Source organism: Macaca fascicularis, chromosome 6 (assembly GCF_037993035.2).
Source record: "Macaca fascicularis isolate 582-1 chromosome 6, T2T-MFA8v1.1".
Lineage (NCBI taxonomy): Eukaryota > Metazoa > Chordata > Mammalia > Primates > Cercopithecidae > Macaca > Macaca fascicularis.
In genome coordinates this window covers 141,709,977-141,736,750 of record NC_088380.1, presented here as the reverse complement: position 1 = coordinate 141,736,750, position 26,774 = coordinate 141,709,977, and the positions used below count along the sequence as shown (strand labels likewise).

The window sequence follows — 26,774 nt, the reverse complement described above, 5'->3', positions numbered from 1 at the left end:
ATAGAAAGACAAGCAAAGATATAAATAGACAATTCACCAAAAAGACATTAAAATGCCTCTGAAACCTATGAAAAAAAAAGTTCAACTTTACACACAGAGAAGTGCAAATTAAGACTTCCCTACGATAGTGATAGTATGTCCCACCCATCAGATTGGCAAAAATTCAAAATCTTAACAATACATTCTATTGGCAAAGTGGGAAGGAAATAGGCATGCTCATATATCATGAGTGGGAATGCATATTATACAACTCCTATGAAGAGGAATTCAGCAATACTAACAAAACTACATATTCACTTATTTGATCCAGCAATCTTACTTCTAAAAAATTACCCTAAAGATATACCTCCCACAAGAATATACATACATACAAGTTTACACACTGCATCATAATATCAAAAATTACCTAAATTCTCAAATACAGCAAATTGGTTGGAAAAAAAAAAACCTATGTTACACATATACAATGGAATAATATGCTGCTGTAAAGAAGGATGGAATGATCTCTATGAACTGATAAGGAGTGGTTTCTAGAATATATTGTCAGGTGGAAAAAGCAAGGCGCAAAAGAATATATAACATACACTAGCACTGTGTAAGAAAGAAGAGGGAACTAAAAAACATACATGCATTTGCTTGTTTTTGCCAAAAAGAAACATAGGAAGGAAAAATCAGAAAAATGTAAAATTGATTACCTTCTGGGGAAAGGCGGAGGAGACACAGTGAAAGGGAGACAGAAGTGACACTTTTCTCGGTATTTTTTTTGGTGTAACATTTAATTTTGGAAGCATATTCATAAACTACAGAATCAAAAGTAAAATCAACAAGGATAAGGGGAACAAAAACCAAATGGAAAGCAAACAAGCCAAACTGTATTGCAAATAAATCCTAAGAAAACAGCTGATGAACCCAAATTCATAACCACACTGATGAGGGAAAGAACTAATTCAAGTGATGGTTGAACAAAGAATATTGACTATATATCCTCAGCATAGAAGAAAAAGAACTGCAAACTAATTGTGAACTCTTTTACTTAGACTTGTTTCTCATAGCAGTATGGGTGTACCAATTTTGAAACAATCTTCTACATATAGCATAGGATTAAGACTGAGTAAATGTGAAATAATGTTCAGAGTCAGAGTTCTAAACATAGGAGAGATTCAACTATGGGAGCAGGGAGGCAATGAAGAACCTATAGGAATGCAATTAACTGGGTGAGGGGTGGGGGTAACAGCACGAACTCATTAATATGTATGTATACTCATGACACATACGTATACTCAGAGAGACAACAGACACACATACATTTTCATATATGTATGCATAACTCTGAATGTGTATATGTATGCATACACACTTGTATATTTCACAGCTGGGATGGATAGGGGATATATGTGTATGTGTGGACATATCTATCCTAGATTTGAAGGGGCCTAGAGGCAATGACACTCCAGTAGTGTTAGGCATAGCCAGTGCCTAGATCTTGGTTTTTAAATACCATTCCCCACTAAAAGGAACAAGGGTTCCTTAGCAAAACAGCTGATGCCAGGATTAGGTCAGGGAAGGTACAAGGTAAGCCTGGAACATCTGGTTTATGCCAGAAAATAAAGAAGTATTGAAAGTAATGATGGTGGCATGTGAAAAGCAGACAGGAGACAAGCCTGAAGCAGATCTCACTGGCTAATTTGAGCACAAAACAAATAATGACAATAACATGTTCAAACCCATTAAATAAAACAGGAATCAATGAGGCTATAGTGATAAAGCAGCAGCAGCAGAAGAGGAGGAAAAAAGAAGAAAGGAGAGAGGGAAAGCGGGAAAGCTTAAAATCAGAGGAGAACGCTAATGGGATATATGCAGACAGTAACGGCACTGGAAAAATCACCATGTTCCAACCATGCAGTAAAGACTGGCTGAGGCAGGACTCATCAACAGACACTAAATTCAGCAGGTGGGGTGGGGTGTAGATTTTGAGGAGGAGCAGAATATTTGCACGTCAAAGTGTCTTCCCACAGATCAATTATTAGTTATAAGGGAAAATGGTAACTATACAGTGCAGCAACCAGATAAGATTTTGGCCAGGAAATCAAAGTTAACATCACCAATGAGAAGCAGATAGTCATCTGACAAACCTAAATTGAATTGGAATATTCTATATCCTGACCTGGTCTTCAAGAAAACATCAGTGTCATAAAACACAAAGACAGATTCAATAACCACTACAGATTAAAGGTTAAAGAGACCTGACAATGTGTGACCACAAATGCAAAATGTTCTCAACAAAGTACTAGCAAACCAAATTCCACAGCCCATCAAAAAGTTAATTCACCATGATCAAATAGGCTTCACTCCTGAGATGCAAGGTTGGTTCAACATATGCAAATCAGCCAATGTGATTCACCACTTAAACAGAATTAAAAACAAAAACCATATGATCATCTTAAGAGACATGGAAAAAGCTTTCCATAAAATCCACATTCCTTCATGATAAAAACCATCAAGAAACTAGGCATTGAAGGAACATACCTCAAAATAGTAACAGCCATTTATGACCAATCCACAGCCAACAGCATGCAGAATGGGCAAAAACCAGAAGCATTCCTCTTGAGGACTGGAACAAGACAAGGATGCCTACTCTTACCACCCCTATTCAACATAGTACTGAAAGTGCCAGCCAGAGCAATCAGGCAAGAAAAAGAAATAAAAGGCATCCAAATAGGAAAAGAAGAAGAAACTAACTTTCTTCACAACAATTCTATACCTAGAAAACCCTAAAGACTTTGCCAAAAGGCTCCGGGAATTGATAACTTCAGTAAAGTTTCAGGATACAAAATCAATGTATAAAAATCAGTAGCATTTCTATATACCAATAATATTCAAGCTGAGAAACAAATCAAGAACACAATCCCATTTGCAGTAGTCATCAAAAAATAAAAATACCTAAGAATACAACTAATCAAGGAGGTGAAAGATCTCTACAAGGAAAACTACAAAACACTGCTAAATGAAATCATAGATGACACAAATGGAAAAACATTCCATGCTCAGATTGGAAGAATCAATATTGTTAAAAATGACCAAACTGCCCAAAGCAATCTACAGATTCAATGCTATTACTATCAAACTACCAACATTATTCACAGAATTGGAATAAAACTATTCTAAAATTAATATGGAACCAGAAAAGATTGTGAATAGCCAAAGAAATCCTAAGTAAAAAGAACAAAGCCAGAGGCATCACATTACCCAACTTCAAACTACACTGAAAGGCTACAGTAACCAAAACAGCATGATTTTGTATAAAAACAAACACATAGCAAATGGAACAGAACAGAAAACTCAAAATTAAAGCCACAGACGTACAGCTATCTAATCTTCAACAAAACTGACAAAAATAAGCAATGGGGAAAGGACTCCCTATTCAACGAAGGATGCTGGTATAGCTGGCTAGCCATATACAGAAGAATGAAACTGGATCCCTATCTTTCAATGTATACAAAAATTTACTCAAGATGGATTAAATATTTAAATACAAGACCTCAGGTATAAAATTTCTAGAAGAAAACCTATGAATACCCTAGGTTTTTGGCAAGGCCCTACCCATTGGCCTTGTCAAATAATTTTTGGCTAAGTCCTCAAAAGCAACTGCAATGAAAACAAATATTAAACTAGTGGGACCTAATTAAACTAAAGAGCTTCTTCACAGCAAAAGAAACTATCAACAGAGTAAACAGACAACCCACAAAATGGGAGAAAATATTCAAAAACTAAGTATCTGACAACAGTCTAATAACTAAGATCAACAAGGAACTTAAACATTGAACAAGCAAAAACCAGATAATCCCATTTTTTTAAATGGGCAAAAGACGTGAACATGTATTTCTCAAAAGAAGACATACAGGTGTCCAACGAACATGAAAAACTGCTCTACATCACTATCAGAGAAATGCAAATCAAAACCACAATGAGGTACCATCTCACACCAGTGGGAATGGCTATTACAAAAAGTCAAAAAACTACAGATGTTGGCACTGTTGCAGAGAAAGGGGAACCCTCACACACTGTTGATCAGAATGTAAATTACTTCAGCCACTGTGGAAAGCAGTTTGGAGATTTCTCAAAGAACTAAAACAGAGCTACCATTCTATCCAGCAATCCCATTACTGGGTATATATCCAAAAGAAAACAACTTGTTCTAAAAAAGACACATGCCCTCATAGGTTCATCACAGCACTATTCACAATAACAAAGACATGGAATCAACCTACGTGCCGATCAATAGTAGACTAGATAAAGAAAACATGATACATATACACCATGAAATACTATGCAGTCATAAAAAAGAATGAAATCATATCCTCTGCAGCAACATGCATGCAGCTGGAGGCCATTCTCTTAAGCAACTTTACACAGCAACAGAAAACCAAATGCCACATGTTCTTGCTTATAAGTGGGAGCTAAACATTGGGTATTCATGGACATAAAGATGGCAACAATAGACACTGGACACTGATGGGGCAGGGGACGAGGGTTAAAAAACTAACGCCCGGGTGCATTGGCTCATGCCTGTAATCCCAGCACTTTGAGAGGCTGAGGCAGGCAGATCACGAGGTCAGAAATTCGAGACCAGCCTGACCAACATGGTGAAACCCCATCTCTCCTAAAAATACCAAAATTAGCTGGGCGTGGTGGCACGTGCCCGTAATCCCAGCTACTCAGGAGGCTGAGGCAGGAGAATCACTTGAACCCAGGAGGTGGAGGTTGCAGTGAGCCAAGATAGCACCACTGCACTCCAGCCTGGGCAACAGAGCAAGACTCCGTCTCAAACGAAACAAAACAAAACGAAAACTACTTGGTACTATGATGGGTGATGGGATCATTCATTCTCCAAACGTCAGCATCACACAATATGCCCAAGTAACAAACCTACACATGTACCCCCTGAATCTAAAAGTTGAAAAAAAGAAAAGAAACGATATGTGATCATGAACTGGATCTCGTGCTGAAAGGAAAAATGTGGTATGTAGACAGTAGACTAGGGTAAATAATACAGTTAAGACTAACCATTCAAGGCAAAAGTCTTACAATTCTGAAAGGACTTTTTGAAATCTAGACTTGGCAAATGTCCCAGCATATTCTTCCTCCACAGCTATGTCACAGTGCCCTTCCCCAATGAATATGCAGGCGTTCCAAGAAGGGCAACCATCCGGGGCCTGAAGAGGGCAGCCCCAGAATCATCAAGCTTAATCTGCCCAAAGAGCATATATGACTTAAGTGTTTCCAGCCTTCTACGGTGGATGTACTTGGCAAGAACATACCCGTAGGATCCCCTGGAGAAGACAGGGCTATTATGGAAGCCTAGAATCAAGGGGTGTGGTCTTCTTCTGACCCTCTGCCAGGATGGACATGGCCCAGAGGACCAAAACCCAAAACTCTCCCCAGCTGGAGCTCAATGACCTGTGTAGATCTGGCAGCAACCCCAGGCCTTAGCAAGCCCCTGTAATCATCCTCCCAACCCTGGCCAGCCCACAGGAGCCATCGGCAGCCACCCCAGTGACTCACCCAATATAAAAATGGTGGGGGGGAATGGGAAATGAGTGATCATTCACTTTGAGGTGCATTTTTTCTTCCTGGAGATTTATTCGGGATTATTGCATCTGACACCATTCATATACTGAGAATAGCTTTTGTGCAGGAAACAAAAGGAAACTGTGAGATAGCTTTTATTTTATGTTCTTAGAGATTTATTTGGTTGGATTATATCTGGCATGAGGACGCCCACAGCTCCATCAGATTGCATTGGCAGAAGACAGGACACACCAAGTAAGGAGTCTGCATTTTCCATGCCTTCAAGTTGCTGTGGCAATTCTGGAATTTCACAATGTTCTCCCTCAGAGCCAGGTGAATACTACAAGATTCCAGTAGGACATGCAGAGGAGAGGGAGAGAGAAGCGGGGACATGGAAATCCAGGGAGAAGGGCCTGACATCTGCAATGATAGTTTTATCGTCTCCTTTAGTTCTTCTAAAAGTATTTGTTCCTATGCTCTTGAATCTCATTTGAGGTCAAGATGCAATTTCAATTCAAGCTAGTAACAAGGGCTCTGAGAGTGGTGTTCTGCTCGCTGGAGTCAAAGCAATGCTCAGCTGTCTATGCTGAGATCAGGCAGAGAAGAAAAGCAGGGCTGAACTTTATCTCTAAAATGAGGGTGACCTAGAGCATGGCCTCTTGCGGGGATTAAGTGGCTAATAGCAATGAACACTCAATGGTCAGAGCACATGCTAAGTGATTGTTTGACAATGAATGACCCAATTGACTGTTGTGAAGTGCATTTTGTCTTCTCTTTCCTCTCCAGATAAATACCACGATGAATTCCCCAACTGATAATCACAGAGAATTCCAGTGCTTTACAAAAAACAGTCTTATCACCCCCAAATCCAAAGTGCCACTATAGCCTCATCACCTCTCGGCTTTGTGGACCAGGAAAGCATCAAGGTCTTCCTGAACAGCTCAACCTCACAACCAAGAATGTTCCCACTTAAAAGACCTTCCACACACCACATTTTCTTTTCACTGGCCTCTGGAATATGTTATCTTGAGAGAGGGAAAGTTAAAACAAATGAACTCGCAGCAGCTGGGGAGGAAGACTGAGAATGACTCAGGAGTCATTCTCCCTCCAGACAGGGTAATTTCCTACCCAGTCATAGGCAAGGTCGAGAGCTGAGCTGCATCTTAAAGCTGCCTGGGGTGAGAGACAGGAGTTTAGTGATGTAGAGAATAACTGCCAATAAAGTACTTTCTCTCTTTATTTGCTACAATTTTGTGAAAGTCTCTCAGTTCCAGATGCATAAAACTGGAGAAATGGTCCACGGCTTAGTCACCCACCTTCTCTTCCAAATAATCCACAAGGGCTAGAGGGACAGCATCAGCAACATGCCGTGCGGAATCACCCGGGGGCCTTGGAAAACCTGTTCTATTTGCTGCTGAAGGTGAGGAAAGATTGGAGGACCCCAGTGAGTCTTTCCTCCCATGGAAAATTCTCGTGACTGAGCAGCTTCAAGCTCTTTGGAGCCCTATGGGGCTGAGAGGGCTACTTACAAGGGAGGTTTTCTAGACTCTCCCAAGGCAGTCACATAGCCTGATTTTAGAATAATATGTGGCCACAAAAAGAAGTCAGTCTGCTGGGATTCCCCTGGAGAGCCTGAGAAGGGGGACAGGGCAGCCAGCTGGCTGGCAGCCACTCCAAGCACAAAGGCGGGAGCCAGCTGTGCCAGGTGTGTTTAAAGTTCATCTTACCTTTGGTCCCCCAATACCTGTGTGATGGATGGCATTGTGGGAAGGCGTATTCAGCCAGTAATGCAATGCTGGAAATAAAAGGGAGGTGATGGGAGGGGGGCTGCTTTTGTGCTCGGAGTAAATAACCAGTCGGCTAGGGTTTTTCTTCTTCTATTCATGTTCATGGGGCCAGGAGGGACTAAAAGTTTACTGACTTTCCTAACATTCCTTCTTCTCCATAAAAATGTTAAATCTGGGCTAGGTAGGATTCCTCTCCCTCCTCAGCTGGCCAGCCTCAGAGATTTCAGTGAGCCACTCGCAGTCCCTGAATGCACAGACCTGGAATAACAAGAAGATTTCTGACTACGGGGCATTTCTCCTTACAGAACGGCTCGAAAGGCAGTCGGCACCCAGGAGGAAACATGCCAAAGAATTTTTCTACATTAAATTATGAGGTGAGCTGAAAAAACACAACTAAATCACCCCTAGTCCAGGGCTTGCATGAGCCCCTTGACTAAGAAAATAACTTTTCAGGACTAGGTTCTCAGCAGCCATTTGGCCAAGTACCAGAGTCTCTTTCTATGATCTCAGAGACCAGGAGGTAAGAACATTTTGGCCTCAGATAAGCCAGGAGACAATCACCTAAAAACAGTCATCCTTGGCTTTGACAGCCAACTCCCTCTATAGGGCGGAGAGAAGGTGCCTGGGTTAGATATCGGTGGGCCCTGCTGCTACCAGCTGAAGGCCTCATAGGAGCTGCTTGACCTGTGCTGGTAAAATGAGGGTGCAGGGCCAGTCCAGCGTGCCAAATGCGCAGCATGGAGCACGGATGCCCTGCTGCACCCAGACGCCACGTATCGCGCTTGCACATGCTGCAGGCTGGCATGGCTGAGCGGGACACAGCCTTTGTGTATAAAACCACCACAGAACGAGAAAACATTGGATCTGAAATGGGGCCAAGGCTCCTCCATTGACAAACATCAACTGTGATTCCCAGCCCCTTCCGAAAGGGCCTGGGGGAAAGCCATTGCTCCAGGCCCCCTTCCCCAAGACAGGAATGAGAGTATCACCACACACAGCCTCTCCCCTCAGTGCTACTGAGCCCCATGTGACATCCTCACAGGCCAAATCCATTCCCCAGACTCAGTCCCCTCAGGACATAGATGTCTAATTTTGCCCCCAATGGTTTAGAATTATAGCTGCTATACTACCTTCTACCCCAAACCCAAAACAGTCACCAAGAGCCCCACTTGGCTGGAGACTTCCTGATAGGGTTGTTTGTGTAGGTAGATCCAAGCCTGTTTGTAGTGGATACTTAGGAACCCAGTCCCTAGGAACAGAATGGCTAATCCATGATATTTGAGGGATGTCCATAACTTCCAATGAGTAGGCATGGCACTGTCCTTGGCTCTGAAGCTCCTCCACCCTTCTTCCTGACTTCCGGCGGAAGCCCCTGTGCTGCTCTTTCATCCCCACCCTGGGAGGTAGAGCCTGCTCCCAAGCTGAACAAGCGGGTTTATACCCCGCTTGCCCCACTGTACCCCGCCAAGCAGGGCACGCCAGCAGGACTGTCCAGAGGAAGCCATGGCGCAGCCCGGCTCCCGCGAAGGCTCTCCCACCGCACTGTCGCAGGAGGGCCCGGGACGGCCTGGCTCCTGCTCTCAGATACCCTCCGCGGGTCGGCCAGCCCAGGCCGTGGAGCGCACAAGTCATGAATTCCAGGCCAGCCACTAAAGCGCGGCTTCTCCCAGTAGCGTCAGCACCGCCGGCGGCCAACAGGTGGCAGGAGAGCTTTGGGGAGCGCGCACCTGAGGCCCGCGGCTGGGTCTCAGGCTGCAGCGGCAGAGGCCGAAGTCTCCCTCTCGCTGCGACCCACGGGGGAAGACAGAGCCGCCGCGGCCAGGAAGAGAAGGCGCAGAACGGCGTGCGGGAGCGAGCTAGCGGAGCCTCTGCTTTGCGCCGCGAGCCGCGAAGCCGTTCCTGGCCGCCGGCCCCGCAGCTGCCCCCTCGGGCCTCCCTGGCTGCGTGCGGACCCGCCGTGGGACCTGGCCGGGAGCCGACCTCGGCTCCACCCCCAGGACTGGCACCCCCAACCCCCGCAGACCCCAGGCCAGGGCCAGGCCATCTGGGCCGTCCTGGGTCCCGCGGCGGGGTTTTGAATTACTTCTAAAGAGCAAGCAGGCAGTGGCCAATGGGGGTGAGAAAGACAGCCCAGAGATACGGGGTCATGGCTGTCATCGGCACCCCTCCTTGGCTTCTTGCTACAAGCAGTGATAAAATTACGGTTTTTGTGAAAACCAGAATGGTAACAGAGGAATTTTTCCTTTTTATAAATAACTAACATTTCCTACCACCAAATTCCAAAGCTGCCAGAGGGAACCCCTTCCGCATCGCCACAGCACTTTGTTATGCATTGCCCCACACTACACAGACAGCGAAAGGAATCCATCAGGTTTAATTTGTTCTGCTCTGGTCAGAACTGAGGTCTCTAGAAGCCTCCCATATACTTTACCATTTTAAGTTTGAGAACCCTAAACTAATGATGTGAAACTAATGTAGTGTAACACCAAGTGCCCTCTCTGCCAGTAGGAAATAATTTCTGCAGCGCTTCTAAAAACCAAACCAAACCAAACAAATAAATCAAATGATTTTACAATGTGGAAAAGCCATGAGCGAGCCGGCTGGGCCGTGGCTCTGCTTGGGGGAAGCAGGCGGTTTGAGCGGCTCAGCGACTCAGCCGCGAGCAGCTTTCCTGGGCTGGGGTGTCTGCAGCTGGGAGCGGCATTCGAGCTCTGGCCCAGCAGGCCTCGGGAAAACAATCTGGCCCACAAATTCAACATGACAGTTTTAACAAATACGATTTCAACTTTTATATTTGGATTTAGGAAGGAGATGATGGCCTTACCCCGGAATCACTATTAAATAATAAGCTTATAACATATTTGCTGACGGCAATATAGACCCTGCTTCAAATTAACTTTAAAATGTGCTGCCGATACATACGGCTTATACTTAGAAAGAAAACAAAGCTGGTGACCGGGCAGATTTAGTCAAGAGGCAAACGTACAGAAATGTACACAGAGTTGATTAGAGTTTTTGCTACCTGAACAGCCAAAGGAGGCTTTAAAATTCAAGTTAGTTCTTTAAACACTTATAATAATTTTCCCCCAACTGATTAGAATATGAGTCTTTAAATATTTAAGCAAGCTCAAGTTCTGACCATTTCAGCTTCTCAGAAGTGTAGACATTTTTTAATGCATTTACTTTATTGTGAAATTGCAATATTTGTTAATGAAAGAGAATTGGTTGCATCTGTCTATTTTACAGGTTTTTAATATCCACTAGTCATTTGACCAATGTAGAAAGCAAATAAATATTTTCCCCTCATGTCATTTTTTTAATTTCCCAGAAACAAGTGTTCCTTTATTATCTGTGACCTACTCAAATGAGAATTATTGTTAAAGAGTTGCAGGTTTCTATACCTGCTGGAGTGTTTAGAGCCCAAAGCACTGTATTTCTCTAGAACATTTTTGTTGAGCTTTAACACAGTCTTACCTGCATATCTTATATTACTTGGAGTTGGGTAACATATATCACTTTGGAAAAGATAAACAGGCTACTATAAAAGACAGGAAATAAATAACTCATAAGGTTGCCTTTGGTTGAAGCAAGCTTATTCTAGTACTAGAAAATATTCCTTTATTTAAAAAAAAAAATACAGACAAAGGAGTAAACCTGTAAGAATTAACTAAACATTCAAATAACACAACTGTCTGTTGCCTTGTGTCCATGTGGGGTTTCACACAAAATTGAGTTTGAGTTTATTGGAGAAATTAAGGTTATTTGAATCAACACTGAGTCGTAGGTCTACAAATCATGTATCACTCACTCATTCACTAGCAGAAAAGCGTCTATGGGACCCTTTTGTATGGGAAGGCTTGCGTTTCTGAGAGCAGAGGCACAAAAGAGAAGCCTTCGTTGTTGGTTAAAAATAATTACAACTAATACCTGACCGTGGCCGATTTTCCTGTCGTTCACCACTTTAACATCGGAAACATGTGATCGGCCCTCCAGATGCCCATTATTAATTGCATGCCCTTTGATGTCTGAACATCGATGGAATCTACAAAAGCTTTAACGTAAGAAAATATGCCTCCTGAAAAATTCCCAAGTCACTGACTGGTGATCGGCACATGTTCCCATTCGTTTGCTCACCTTCAGTGGCACTGTGAAAATAGCCCCAAACCCCAGACATTTTGCCACAAGTTTGGGCAAAAAAAATTTCAAGACTTGTTTACAGTTTCTACTTCAAGTGGGGGAAAAAATGGCACATTTGCACATTCAAGAGGTATCTGTGTAATTTAAGACAACATATTTCTAAAATGCTTAAGGTTCAGGAATTTGCATGAACATAATTATAAAGAAAGAAAGAGGCGAGAGATAAAACAAAGGTTAAACAGTTCTACTGGACAAGTGAATAAAGGCACCTCATTATAAATATCTCCCCTTCGCTATGTTTATTTTCTCCCAAGAGACAACTTTATTTTTTAAAGGCTTATCATGAAGGAAATCGCTGACTATAGGTAAATTTCTTTTCTCAGGCGGAACTCAAAGATATTGTTATAACATGGTTTTTTGTGTGCAATTTGAAAACAAATAGACTTTTGTTTTTACAAACCACTTATTTGGGGGGATTTATTTGAAGAAAAATTTTCCTCTGCAAAGAAAAATTTATAAAAAGCTACATGTGCAGATTACTTGACCCACTGCCTATCATAACATCTTTACACATCTCAAGGATTTAATATAGTGAAAGGAAAAGAGTAAAGAGGGTTTGAAGGGTAGCCCAGCGCGGCTTGCATGGATGGCTGCTTTCCTATGCAGAGCTCAGAAATACATCCATCCCAGAAATATTTGTTTATCATGAAAAAATATTTGAGCCACTCATATTGAATTCTTTCACATTTTTGGGCAAAGTCTTTTTGCCATCTGGAATTAGGTATGTCAGTGAAGCTTATATTTTCAAATATTAGATTTTCTATCATTGTCTGAAATTCTCTCAAAGTATAGAATTGAACAGTCTTACCTTACCAAAAACAGAGGTAGAGTGCAGCAACTAAAAATAAGAATGTTTAAAGAAAAAAAAAATCTCTTCCAAAGAGTGAAGCTGAAAAAAGTATCACAGCGTACATCTTTCTAAGAGTTAAATAACCTCCGACAGAGCTACAATAAAACTGATCGACATTCACTATCTGAAATGATGCGCAATTAAAAGTTAAGTAAATATTTAAAACAATCTTCCTTGCTCAAAAGAAGAATTGGAAAATTAAACATTTACAGCCAGAAATCTTGGAATCTCGATTCTTATACTTTGCAAGGGTACAAAATAAATGTGGAGATGCAGTTTCCAATTGTTTAAAGATTCCCTTTGCAAACAGTATCATGGCTTCTATGTGTGTACAAGCCCCGCAAACATAATGATGCATTAGCTAAACATAAACCCTCTCTGAATTCCTAGTAAATCTAAATATGTACGAAATTAAAATTGAAACAAGGAACAAGTCTAGTGTTAGTCCTTTCAAAATACTAATTTAATAACTCTCCAAGAAATAGAGTGTTTTAGGAAAGGCAACCCAGATGTCAGCATATAAAATCAAGCTATAAAGTGCCCTTCAAGTATATTTCAATCATTTTTAAATATTTACATTTAATAAGGACAAGTTTTTATGGCAAGAAGAGGTCATTACACTTATCATTCATGGAAAAATGTACTTTTAATGGCTTGTATATTGATTTGCAAAGGTGAAATGGTAACCTAAAATATGTAATTGTCTTTTTTTCCTTTCTGTTCAGCAATTTGTTGCTCTGGCAAAGCAAAATATGAAATGCTACATGTGCTGCTGTTAGCGGCGGTGAGGCCGGTGTTGAAAATATTCACTTACATACATTGTTCCCTCTTTTCACCATGTCTCCTATTATGCTAAACTGAAACCCCAACTATTTGTGCTTTGGGGGATAATTAGAAGAATCTTATCGGACTTTTATAGCCCTTCCTAATGAGGCTATTTATTTGGCAAACATTAGCCAGCCGAAGGATTAGTATCACCTTGATATGGACCTTATTGAAGCTGCTACCCTCTTGTCTGCTCTGCACAAAAGCCTATCTTATCAGCAGAATAGGCTCAGTGCAGGCAAGTCATGGCTTCTGAAAATTCACCAGGGGTCAGCCTTCATTAGTCAGAAGTTCTGACCAGGAGCTGAGACAAATTCAGGTTTGGCCACTTTGAGGCCAGTAAACCCAATCAATTCAGGGTGGTGGGTTGCTGGGAAGATGGGGAGGGGCAGGAGCCCAGCAATCATCTGGGTGAGCCTTGAGAGAAATACCACCAACATTCAGCATGCAGAGTTCACCCCTGGGAGCGATCCAGGCCTCCAATTCCCAGGGACCTTCTTCCTTACAAGGAAATAGATACACTTCAGGGATCCCAGAGAACAAAACGACATAGGCTTTCTCTACCTGTCCATGTCAGCCAGGAAAGCAAGTCAAAGGGAGCTGGTTACCTGTCCTAAAATGCCTTGCTCCAAGCCAATGCCCTCTTATTCTGATGCTTTGACAGAATCCCAGAGAGAGCGTCTTAATTTGATTAAAAGTGATTTTGAAAGTAATTTAAGATGAATTCATAAAATACTCTCACCTCTGGCAGGGAGGGCAAAGGGCTTTGCATGTCTGGACTGGGAAGTCCTGACACATTCTGGAACTCTAAGAAGAACAGACTAGAGAAATAAACTGTTCAGGCAAGCTTTTCAAAATCAGCCAAGGTGGAATTCTTAGTCCAAGGCTTCTGACTTCATTTTGGGCAACTAGGCTGGAGGGGACAACCTTGGGGTGGGATGACAGGGGTTAGGTTTGCAAATGACCTAAGGTGAATAAATATTTGTAAAACACTTTGAGAGTTAACAAGCTACACAAGCACCCTGGCTACAAAAAAGGCCTCCATTCCGTCACTTAGGAAATGTTTCAGGGGATCTGATATTTGAGGCCTAAGTCAAAATGTGGCCTGAAGGAACAGACCCCTAAGGGCCAGAGACCAGACTCTGGGTGGCAGAAGGCTCCATAAAGAACACTGTATTGTGAGTTTGCCTCGAGAAAGAAATTTTCAACTCCAAAATCTGCCATCACTGACTAGCCCTTTCTCTGTTGGTAAGCCTACCTGTGGGTTCTCTCTTGGAATGCCTGGTGACCACTCCCTTCTGGGCAAGCCACTGGACCCCTAGAATAAATGCTAGGGCAAGATGGCCATTCTGAAAGGCTGTCACCCCTCCTCCTGAGCCAGGGCTTGACAACGTCCAATCCTTAGAAGGGAGCGAGGACTGAAGCTGCTGGGTTAACCTCCCTGCCTTTGTCTAAGACAGGCACTCTAACCACAAAAACAACTCTTGCAATTGGCACCGCTTCCATCACCATAGCAACTGGTGCTTCTAGAAAGGCTAAAGCATTGGTTTAAGATTCACAGCCAAATTTAAATTTCCGCAGCTCACTTTGCTTCTCCCTCATCCCCTACCCATCCTCTGGGACTTTCAAGAGCCCAGGGCCTTAGGCAGCTGGCAGGCTGCATAGCAACACCAGCCCACAGCTGCTGGGCTCTGCCTGGGAGGAGTGGCTGTGCACCAATGACCAAATGCCGACTGACCACCCTGCTGAGACAGGTGAGCCCACAAAGCCTTCCGCTGGGTTTCTATAGCAACGGAATATTTGTTGGACCACTCATGGGGGAAGGGGAAGCAGGAAAGGTAGATTTTCATTCCTGTTATGGAAGCAGCTTGGGTCAGTGAGCATTTAGGCCTCACTTGGCCAGAGAAGGCCAAGCTGGGCTCTCCTCACAGGGCAGCAGCCTTGGGATGCGAGTCACTGACACCAGCAGGCTGGTGAGGAGAAAGGCATTTGGGGTCCTTCTCCCCCACAACCACCACCCTCACTAGATGGTACTTAAACTAATATACTCTAAAGCCATGGATTCTGCCCCTCACACAACATGATACTCCATAGCCCCTCAAATACCTACTTCGCTTGAATGAAAAGGCACACTAGCCTCCAAACTGCCCCCCAAAAGGAATAAGGATGTATTCGGGACACTCAGGCCTAGCCTCTGGACTGTAGATGTGGGGGTTGGCAAGGACATAAAGCAGAGTTTAGTCTAAACCTTGGCCTCTTGCACACGTCTTTGGCTGTGTCAGTCTTCCCGGCTGGGTGAGATATCTGTTCCTGACTGTCTGGGTCAGTAACAATTTGCAATGAGGGCCTATTCCACAAACTAAGAGAGACTGGAGATGGGCTATTAGCTTCAGCTCCTTTCATGTGGAATTACTTCTACTGGCACTAATATGCCATCATCTGAAAGCCTTAACGCAAATGGACGGCCATCCGCCCCAAGCCAGGGCCGCCTGGACCAAGGCAGCGGGCTCCATGTGCTAGCTATTACAGGGTTGTTTGGTCCCGTCCCCAGTCGGCATTTGTTGCTGCACACTGAGAAACTGCTGTCAGGAAATGTTCTTTTCTAAATTACATAATTAGGGTATTGGAGAGTGTAGTGAAGGCAGATTAGGGGCATCACTTGTTCTTACTGCAAGCAATGATTCAAAACACATAAGTAAACACTTAAACTATGTGAATGGTTTAATATTGATTAAACAATGATCTCCAAGACTAAACTCTAAGCATGGTAGGTAGAAGGCTCTGGAAGGAGAAAAAACAAAGAGTGGGCTTAATGGTGTGCATTGATTTACAGAGAAGTGTGGACTTTGACCTGCCAGATCAAAATCAGGATTTGCAATGATTACCTAAAATACAGTCCTAGGGTCCCACCTCTGCAAGCTGATGGTGAGGCTGGGGGCTAAATGGTCAGGGTCAAGGATCAAGTTCTTCCCTCAGAAAGGCCAGCTTCTCACCCACACCCACTTCCAGAAATGGAAACTCAGGCAAAGTGTGGGCTCAAATTGCATTTCATTTATTGTTTCTAACTACGGGCCACGGACTTCAACTTGATTAGAAAATTGTGCTGACGCTTCCTGTGAAGCATATCCTGAGACTTCCAGAGGAACTTCAGAAGGGAATTTTTTGCGCGCACCCACTTCTTCCAAATGGCATTCCCCCTGCTTGGCAGAGCCTGTGGCCACACGTCTGCCCAGATGCCTGGGCAGGAGACTCTGCCAAGGAAGCACTGTTGACCAGCTTCTCAGGCTCCGGTTGGGGGAGGGAAGGTAGGCTCCCTCTAGGATGTGGCTGGAGGACATAGAACTGGTCCCCACTCATTCCTGGGACCACCACCTGGCTAGGGACACGGTCCTTGCCAGGGGGAAGCCCAAAAGCCACCTCTGGCCTCCTGTGAATGCAAACTCGGCAGTCTCCACTCACCTCCCTAACTCCTGGCTCATGCTTTGCATTTTCTCTCTCCCCACATCTGAACTCAAGGCAAGACACTGCCAACTGAACCGGGAGACAGCTGCCAATTAATAATATCAATGATACAAATCATTGACAGTTTTTTAAAGCTTACCTTGTGCTAAGCATCGTAAGCTCATTCTTCATCATACTGAGTCATAGCCACCCTTTGTAGTAGGTATCAATATCCATCCCATTTTTTAGATGACTAAACTGAGGCTAAGGGCAATTACCCCAGATCACATGGCAACTTCATATGTTTTGTCTACTTTACAAGCACTCATATAGCTCTTATTTTTGTACCAGGACTGTTATAAATAGTTTTAAACTATTAACTGGTTAAATCCTCAATGCAACCCTGAGTAATAGGTATTTTTTTTTTTGAGACAGAGTCTTGCTCTGTCATCCAGACTGGAGTGCAATGGCATGATCTTGGCTCACTGCAACCTCCGCCTACCCGGTTCAAGCAATTTTCCCGCCTCAGCTTCCAGAGTAGCTGGGATTACAGGCACCCACCATCATGCCCAGTAATTTTTGTATAGAGATGGGGTTTCACTATGTTGGCCAGTCTGGTCTCGAACTCCTGACCTCAGGTGATCCACCCGCCTCAGCCTCCCAAAGTGCCACCGCACCCCGCCCCGCCTTCTTATTTTAAAATGAGCAAACAGACACAGAGAAGTTACTTGTTCTGCGTCGAACATCCAGTGAGTAACTAAGCCAAATTCCGGCATGCGCAGTCTGACTCCAAAGCCCAAGTTCCTAACCTCTCCATGAGGCCGATAGCAATCTCTAACAAAAGAAGAAGTGCCACTGTGAGAGGGAACAGCTGTGGCATGGTGCTGATGTGAAAAGCACACAGGTCCACAGCCCAGAGGCCTGGGCCCCAGCGCCAGCTCTGCTGTGTGGTGACTGGGAGGCCTCACCACCTGGAAGCGGAGGTGACTGGTGGGGACCAGGGACCCTCCAAGGTCTCAAAGTCAGCCTCTAGAAGATTCATGGGGGGCAGGTAAGTCTGCCAAGAGCCCTAGAAGACTGGGGGTGTCCTGCCCTGCTCTGCCCCAGCCCTACTCCCACCCTTCCTCACCTTCCCCCTTGAGCTAGGCCTGGGGGGATTCTCTGCTGGGGAATTCATGTTCATCCCCTTCCTCTGCATGAATGCTCAGGCTCCTAACTGGACACACAACCAATTCAAATGACATTCCCATTTCTGCCAGCGCCCTGCAAAACCAATGGGGGCAGAATACAGAAGGGCACACAAAATGAAAATCCTGCAATGATATATTCCTTCTCATGTATATGTTTAAAATATGTCCCCAAAATAAAAATATCCCCCAACTCACCCACATAAACACACCGCCATAAACAGCTGAAGTGCTCCGTGTGGAAAATCCATCAGGGTAACTATGGACAAAGCCATTCAGGCTCAGCCCCAGTCTAGCCTAGGGCCTCAGAGTCCCCAGCCTCCCTCTGCTCAGGGCTGGGCCAGCAGCTGGCTGTGGGACCACGTGGAGGCTTCCTTGCTCTCCATGTTTCCTATGGCTCAATGGCTCTGTCCACTGTCCCCTAGCCTTGAACAACCTCCAAACATCTGGACTAGGCCATGCTCACTAAATTCTATTTGTAAACCTCCAAAATTGACACTTACAATTGCTTTTATGGTCATCTGCAGACATGCATAGAGTAGTGACACACGTGAGTCACCCAATGTGCAAGTGTCCAGCTGAGGTTAAACCCTCTGCCTTCTTGTCTCAGCTCATACTGTAAACAAGTGTCCTTTTTTTTTTTTTTTTTTTTAAAGACAGTTTGCTCTTGTTGTCCAGGCTGAAGTGCAGTGGCATGATCTCAGCTCACTATAACCCCCCACCTCCCAGGTTCAAGGGATTCTCTTGCCTCAGCCTCCTGAGAAGCTGAGATTACAGGTGTTCACCACCAGGGCCAGCTACTTTTTACTATTTTTAGTAGAGATGGTGTTTCACCACGTTTGGTCAGGCTGATCTCGAACTCCTGATCTCAAATGATCCTCCTGCCTTGGCCTCCCAAAGTGCTGGGATTACAGGCATGAGCTACCACCCCCAGCCAACAAGTATCCTTTCTGCCGTGTGTAGGGTTATGTGTGTGTGTGGTTTTTTTTTTTTTTTTCCTTATATTATGGTGCTTTTTGTTGGTGGTTTTGCTGTTTAAAATAGCCCCCAAGAATACTTCTGTGAAGTGTTCCCCAGAGCAAGAAGGCCATGATGTACTTTAGAGAGAAAATACTTGTGTTAGATCAGGGGCATCCAATCTTTTGGCTTCCCTGGGCCACATTGGAAGAATTGTCTTGGGCCACACGTAAAGTGCACTAACACTAACAATAGCTAATGAGCTAAAAAAAAATCATCAACAAATCTCATAATGTTTTTTAAAAGTTTATGAATTTGTGTTGGGCCACATTCAAAGCCATCCTGGGCCTCATGCAGCCTGCGGGCCGAAGGTTGGACAAGCTGTGTTAGATGATAAGCTCCATTGCAGACATGAGTTACAATGCTACTGGCCATGAAGTCGATGTTTCTGAATCATCAACATATATTAAATAGGTGCTTTAAACAGCAACACACATAAAACAAGGTTATGTATTGATCAGTTGACAAGAATGTGACCAGAATCTCACAGGAACCTAACTTTGTATTGTCTGTAGGAGCAGTGGTTTAGTATTTGCTAATTCGGTGTTGGCGGGGACTTTATAGAACATAATTAGTGTGAGTAATGAGAATCAACTGGAGTTTCGGTCCTTGGGAAGGTGGGGCTTAGACCCATCAGGGGATGCAGGAGACAAAGCGCCAATAGCTAATGATAGCTACTATTCGTGGAGCACTCTCTTCCTGGGCCAGGCCCCTGTTACCTCACAGAACACGGTCTTTTTCTTTAGTCCATTTATGTCTAGTGTTCCATTATTGGAACGTTGAGCATGTGGGAGTTATTTATATGCTACTGCTCAAGGTCACCACCAAGGTCTGATTGCAAAAACTCAAAAAATTGCAACCTCAGGCATAAATAGGTTAATAGTCATGTCTAATGTAATAATAATGGCTGCTAACACCAAGTGAACACTCACTCTGAGCCAGGCACATACCAAACACTTCATATTGATCACACAGTATCTCATTGAATCCTCCTGTACCTGTGAAACCTGGAGGGTTTTAGGCCTCATGCCTGCTGTTCACAGCAAGTGTTTAGCACACTCACTTGTCCCAGGTTTTGGGTTTCTCAGGGGGCAGGTTGTGCCTGGTTGGAAAAAGCCATTGCTTCAAGGATTTTTAGAACATTTTCCAGCTCTGGAGTGCACAGTAGAGGATGGAGGAGCCAGAGACTCAGCCTGCTTGATAGTGGCTAAGAGAGCGGGCAGCCAGCTCATTCCCAGGATGTGCCCCAAGCCTAGTGCCACTGAGTCCCAGCCAACCGCAGGGCTGAGCTGCCCCTCTGCTGACCGCAGCAGGTGCCATACTGACATCCCTCCTTGTGACTTAGCCACCAGCAACTTGGTCTCACTCACCTTGGTGTGGAGGAAGGAGCCCAGTTCCCAGCTTCAGCTTCACCCCAGCTAAGCTGCGAAAGCCTGAGTATGGTAGCACTTGGCACATCAGTGGCCCTAGGCCATGGTCACCTTCCCCAGGTGACCCTCAGCAAGCATCTCACTTCTCCTACCTGTGGTTTTTCCTGCCTACAAAGTGGGAATAATTACACTCCTGCATCCAAGTTTTCACATCTACTATCTCACAATTTTAGAAGAGAAACAGGCAGGGCCAGTTAAAAAAAAAAGAAAACACAGACAGTGATTGTTATTATTGCTGATAACATTAGATGAATAAAGTAATATTCCCTGGACACTAAAGAGAAACAAAGTGGCAGCATTAATTATCTCATTTCTGACATTTTTCATTATGGCAGGATAGGTGGGGCTCCTCAAAAGCCAACTGCTCAGAATATTCCTGCCACTGAGTGTCCATGGGAAGAGGTACATAAGGCATCTACTGACCACCAGCGGAACTAATCCCCTCTAGGATGCTGCCAGTCCTATCCATAGCCAGAAAGAGTGAGAAAGGCTCAGAAACAGCCCCCAACAGGTGAGGAGAGGGAGCAACAGCCCCTCTCAAAAGCAGTGCCCCAGAGAAGATATAAACAGGGCTGAGCGGCAGGATGGGTTGGGACAATTCCCTCCTCCTGCTGCGAGGTGGAAGCTGTGACCCTGCAGTCCCAACAGCCCCACCTGCTTCTTGGCTGCCCCTGCCGGAAACATGCAGGGCCCAAGCCTGGACAGCAGGAGCCCAGGTAAGCGGCCCCAGGTGCAGCAGTGGCCTTGGCCACAGGAAGTCCTGTCTCCCGCCTGCAGCTAATTGCCACCACTGCAGAGGAGCCGAGCTAATTATACAAAAGTATGTGGCTCCCACATTCCTGGGCCACCACACACTTGCACACATCTCACAGGAGACCAGCCTGACTCCGGCATCCACCCCAGTCCCCTGCTGGCTCCTCTGAGCCCCCAGAGATGTCCCTTCTCCTGCAGCCTCCTCTATAGGCTCTTCAGGTAAGCCCAGCAGCAGTTCCCTCCACTCTCCCTTTGCCTGCCTCTGAGGCACTTAACCCTCAACTTTACCTAACGTAAATATTTAATCCTGTACATTTAGGATCTGCCTGTCACCTGCCTCCAGTCTGTTCTCTCATCATCCAAATCGTCTTCCTGCCAGACCCAGGGACAGACTCGGGTCTCCAAAGGGCGCTCTCTCTCCCCATAGAGCTCCCCAACACAGCCCAGCACCTAGCTGACAGTAACCATGCATGGGGGGTGACAAATGTTCGAACCAGTTGTGCAACCTCAGTCAACGTGTGTGCTCTGAGCTTTAATTTTCGTATTTGTAAAATGAAGCTACCACCACCTGCCTCACAGAGTTTCTTGGGAATTGAAACCTCGCATGGTGCCTGACGTACAGTAGGTAGCCCATAAACGCTTACTGAATTCCCAGCAAGCATTCGTGATGGTCTGGGGCCTTGCGCATCTAAGACTGAACTCATCCACCCATGTGCAAGTATCCTTCCCTCCCCGCACCCACTCGAATGAGAACTTGATGCTGGCCCATCCCTGCCTCTGTGATGCACTCAAGAGCCTGGTAGGCAGGACAGGGGAGGATGGAGCTGGAGAAGGGCTGAGTTGAGAGGCAGGGTCCACCCATATAATCAAGTGCTGGGCAGGTGGCATGAGAAGAGAAAAGGAAAAGCTGGATGTGGGGAGAGACCCTAAGGCCGTGGGTGGCCAACACCTGCAGTGGCCAGGGCTCAAGAGTGCTGCTGGGGCACAGGACAGGGACGCCCAACCTTCAATCTTCTTTCAGAAGACAATAAAGTCTTCTAATTACTTCTGGCTGCCTGAGTGTGCAGAGACTGGGGCATGTGGGGCCCTGGGGCTGGGACGATGACACACCCTTGTCTTTGTCCATGCTCTCAACACTCCTGTAAGGCAGATTTTTGTCTCCATTTAAACAGATGAGAAAACCGAGGTTCAGAAAGGCTAAATGACTTGCCTGAGGTTACACAGCCAGTCAGAGCCAGAGCCAGGCCTCCCTCCAGATCTGCTGTCTTCTGAGTCTGTGCTGCTAACCATGTCATGCTCAGAAAATGGCATCACTGTGTGGCATCATTGCTTTACTCTAGAACATGGGGGTGAAGAGGTGCCCACTGGGTGACTCCTGCCACTTCTTGAGGAAATGCAGCCTCACCTCAGCAAATGGGGTCCTGAACCCCTACAGAGTGCCAGGGTGCCAGCCTCATGGGGACACACACAGGAAGGATGGGCCAGCTGGAGAAGCCCCTCATCCAGCAGTCCTATGCCGGCAGAACCAGCACCAACACAAGGGAGGGTATGGGGTAGTGACAACCACCAGGACCAAGGGTGGTGCCCTGAGCCACGAGAGTTGCACTCGGCCTAAGAGGGCTAGGAAAGCTAGGGAGGCTTCTCAGAGGTGGTGATCTATGGCCATCTGGGAGGATGAGCAGGACTTAAATAAGAGAGACAGGGACCTGTGTAGAGGAAATAAGATAAGCACAGGTGTGGAGGCGTGGGAGCACCAGTGTCTCCTGGGGAGGAGGGCAGATGGTGGGACACGTGGATGTAGTGGCTGTGCAGGCTGAGATGTGGGCCATTAGGCCGACTCCACACGGCCTGCCTGCCTGGGTGAGAAGTTGGGACATCCTTCCAGAGGTACAGGGGAGGAAGCTGGTGATGGTGAGAAAAGCAGGCTGGTCGCGGTGACAGAAGCAGCACCGGGCAGGGACCTACCTTCCTTCCCCAAGATGAAGTCTCCCCAGATAGCAAGGATGCCTTGGGCTCTCTCTCACCTGAGGCTCTCAGACCCTACTGGAGGATGGAGGTACAGAACATGGAGCTTCTGAACCAAGAGAAATGGTCTTCCCAGCCTTCTGAGGGATGCATTTCAGAGGGAATCGAGATTGTATGTTTCAGAGTAAAGAGAAGGGCGGTGAGGCTCCCCCAACCACCACTCACCACCTCCCATGGATCCTGCCCTACCTGCCATGCCTGGCCTGTGGAGAGAAGCTCCATGATGCCACCAGCAGCACCCATGGGTGGGCCAACACTGCAACTTCCTCAACGCTGCCCTGCCTGGTGCCCTGGGGGGCTCCCTCCTGGGCAGTCCACCTCCTGTGCACCCTCACAGAGCCGGCCTTCCCTGGGAAGTGAACCAGGCCTGCTAGAGGCCACTCGTCAGCCTGTTGCTGACATCCAGGCCTTTCTCTATGCTCTCCCTTCTGCCGTGACCACATGCCTTTCCCCCGACACCCCCCATTCCCTGCTTCTTCAGGTCTCAAGTCGGATGTACCTTCCTCCTGGAAGCCTTCCCCAAGCTGCCCTCCTCCGCATGCCCACAGCCTCAGTGCAGTCATCAGTCACCACTGCCTATCCCAGTCAGTCATCCCCCAAGGGACTGTGACCACCTAAGGGCAGAGACTGGTGTGTCCTCTTCACCTAGGCTGTGTATCCCCAGCTCCTGGGCCAGGCTCTGGCCCATGGTTAGTGCTTGATAAGGACCACCCGAAACAAGGATTCCCACAGCCCACACTTTCTCAGACACCATTCCCTAACCTCTGGACTGAAGGGCTCCATCCCATCACCCAACTAGACTGTTGTCCCTCTGGGCACCAGCCCCACCATCCCCTGGGCTTGGCACTCGCTCAAGCCTCTAAGGAGAACCCAATGTATGCCAGCCCATCCCTGCCTCCATGATGCACTCCAGAGCCTGGTAGGCAGGACAGGGGAAGGATGGAGCTGGAGAAGGGCTGGGTTGAGAGGCCGGAACTCACTAGAACCCCTAAATGGACTTCCCCGCCCTGGCATGCACCCTACCCAGACAGCCCTGACTCCCTGTCCCTAAGGAAGAAGCCCAGCAGGGACTGAAGGTCCAGAGCTCTCCCACCCTCCTGCCTGGCTCTTCTCACCACCAGCCCAAGGCCTTTCCTTTGCCTCCCAGGTCACTGGGCCCAGGGCAGGCAGCTGGCTCCATCACACCCTGTGATGCCTTCGGCTCAGCCAGGCCATGGCTCCCAGGCCCTCCTCAGGCAGATACACTTGGTCCTGTACCTCTCTGGGCCTCAATCCCTCATGTGTAATATGGATTCAGCATCTCAGAGATCTTGCAGGGACCTGAGGGGCTTTTTGACACATTGGTCCCCTCCCCTGTTCCTTTAGAAACTTAAGGCAGGCCCAGGGAACATATGCAGAAGGGGAAAGGAATTGTTTTCCTTTCACTTAGCTCAGTACTAACTTTTTGGAAGGCAATTTAGCTAAAAGTATCAGAAGCTTTAAAAACACAGACACGCAGGCCGGTCATGGTGGCTCACGCCTGTAATCCCAGCACTTTGGGAGGCCGAGGTGGGGTGATCACAAGGTCAGGAGTTTGAGACCAGCGTGGACAATATAGTGAAACCCCGTCTCTACTAAAAATACCAAAAAATTAGCTGGGCATGGTAGTGCGTGCCTGTAATCCCAGCTACTCGGGAGGCTGAGGCAGGAGAATCGTTTGAACCCAGGAGGCAGAGATTGCAGTTAGCCAAGATCGCACCACTGTACTCCAGCCTGGGTGATAGAGTAAGACCCCAACTCAAAAAAAAAAAAAGACACATAACCCCAAAATTCAACTTCCAAACTTTTCTTTTAGAAAAAAGTACACCAAAATGCTGGAACAAGGATGTTAGTCACAATGTAGTTGTGAAGGCTAACACCCAGAAATAACCTGTATATCCAAATATAGGAGTGGGGTTTTGAAAACTATAGTACATTCATACCACAGGCCATCATTCCTACCACGCAACCATCACAAATGATGGTGTCAGGGTAAAAGGCCGCCATGATATATTATTAAGCAAAGAGAACAAGTTTAAAAAACTGGATCATACTATTTTGTAAGAAAAAAGTAACACGTGTATTTATAGGGGAAAAAACTTCAAAATGTTGACAGTGGTTACCTCTACTTTTTCCAGTTTTTCTAATATTAATATATAGTACTTGTGCAGAATAACACTTTTAAAACAATTGTCCATTGATAAAGCCACTGGTTAGATGTCAAGATGGGAAAACCCTAATGATAATCCCAGCCCCCACCCCACCCCGACCTCACAACATACATACACAGGAGTTGGCACTGAGACATATACCTAGGTGTATGCGTACACTTCCACTCACCCACCCAGCCAAGCCAAGTCACCAGCCATCAGCCCAAGGCTTGTTTTAATCCTCAACTGAACCTATTACAACTAAGCAATATAATCCATTGCACTCCAGAATAGATTCCTAGTACCACCAGCCTATGTCCTCTACAGGCAGTACCCAGAAATTCCCTGCAGGAGGTGGTAGTAAGACAGCTGCCCTCTGGAGAGCAGCCACCGACCTCAAGCTCCCAGTGAGCACCAGAGCCACGCGATGGTAGGAACTAGCCATGGCTGTGAACTAGCCAGCCAGCAACGTCATCGACCTATCAATTGTAGTGCTAATTCTCTTAGGAGCTGATGACTTCATCCATCACACTGAGGCCCCATAAGCACCCCTTTGGGTCTTCCTCATTCTCAGTGTATGGGGATGGAGCACAGGGTAGGTGTTGGCCCAGGCTGCTGGTCCAGCCAAGCTCATAAACAAGGCAGGAAAAGGACGGTGTGACATAATGCCAACTCCATGCCAGGCACAATGTTTGGCACCAGACACACTAACAGGCCTCAGAGCAGTTTGGCAAGGAAGATGTGGGACTCCAGGTCCTCACCTGTAAATTGGGCATGATTTTCCCAAGTTCACACAACTAAAAGGAGGCAGAGCTAAGATTTGAACTCTGATCCTCCTGCCTCTTCCATGAGCCCATACTTCCAACATACTTCCCTGGCCTCATGACACACACCCCCAGGACCTTCAGGAAGTCCATGGCACTGGAATCAAAGCTGGGTGAAGCACATAAACACAGGGCCAATTCCTCTCCCCAACCCCTCCCTTTCTCATAACACAGAAGAGGCTGGAGCTGCCCCTCTGCCATTGTGTGCTGAAGAATATAGCATGAACCAGGAAGAAAATATCAAGAAAGCACTCACCTGGCCCGGAGGCTGCAGGTCACCTGGTTCCATCACAGCACAGAGGCCTTGTCCAAACTATCCAGAGGCAGTTGGGGGCTGCTGTAGAGGCCTTGGCTGATGTCATTAGGATGGACCCGAGTAGGTGGTGCTGGGGGAGACAGGAGAGAGAAAAGAGGGGCCCACTGTGCAGGTCTCCACTGCTGAAAGAACAAAGCAAAATATTTTCATTCATGAGTTCATCCAGCCCAAACACGCACCTAATCCCTAGGAACTGACAGTGTGAAACTGCTCCCAGGAAGAAGAGACACAACGCTCAGCTCAAAGGAGGAAGGGCTGGGCAATCACTTATCACCTGGTGACCATTGGGGGCGGCAAGGAGCTGCCTGTGCTTAACAAATCCAGGCCAGTCAGAGAGGCCAGCTGCTTAAAGGACAAGGGCCCAGACTGTGAGCTCTTGGTCTGAC

At 46.1% G+C, this 26,774-nt stretch overlaps 1 long non-coding RNA gene across 4 annotated transcripts in view; it reads right to left on the bottom strand.

The window, feature by feature from the left end:
- Positions 1-26,472, bottom strand: part of PITX1-AS1 (PITX1 antisense RNA 1) — a 207,675-nt gene extending 181,203 nt beyond the window's left edge. For all 4 annotated transcript variants that reach the window (XR_010587617.2, XR_010587616.2, XR_010587615.2 and 1 more), the window contains exon 1: positions 26,329-26,472. This is a non-coding gene — a long non-coding RNA (PITX1 antisense RNA 1). The remainder of the gene's footprint in view (positions 1-26,328) is intronic.
- Positions 26,473-26,774: the final 302 nt, after the last annotated feature.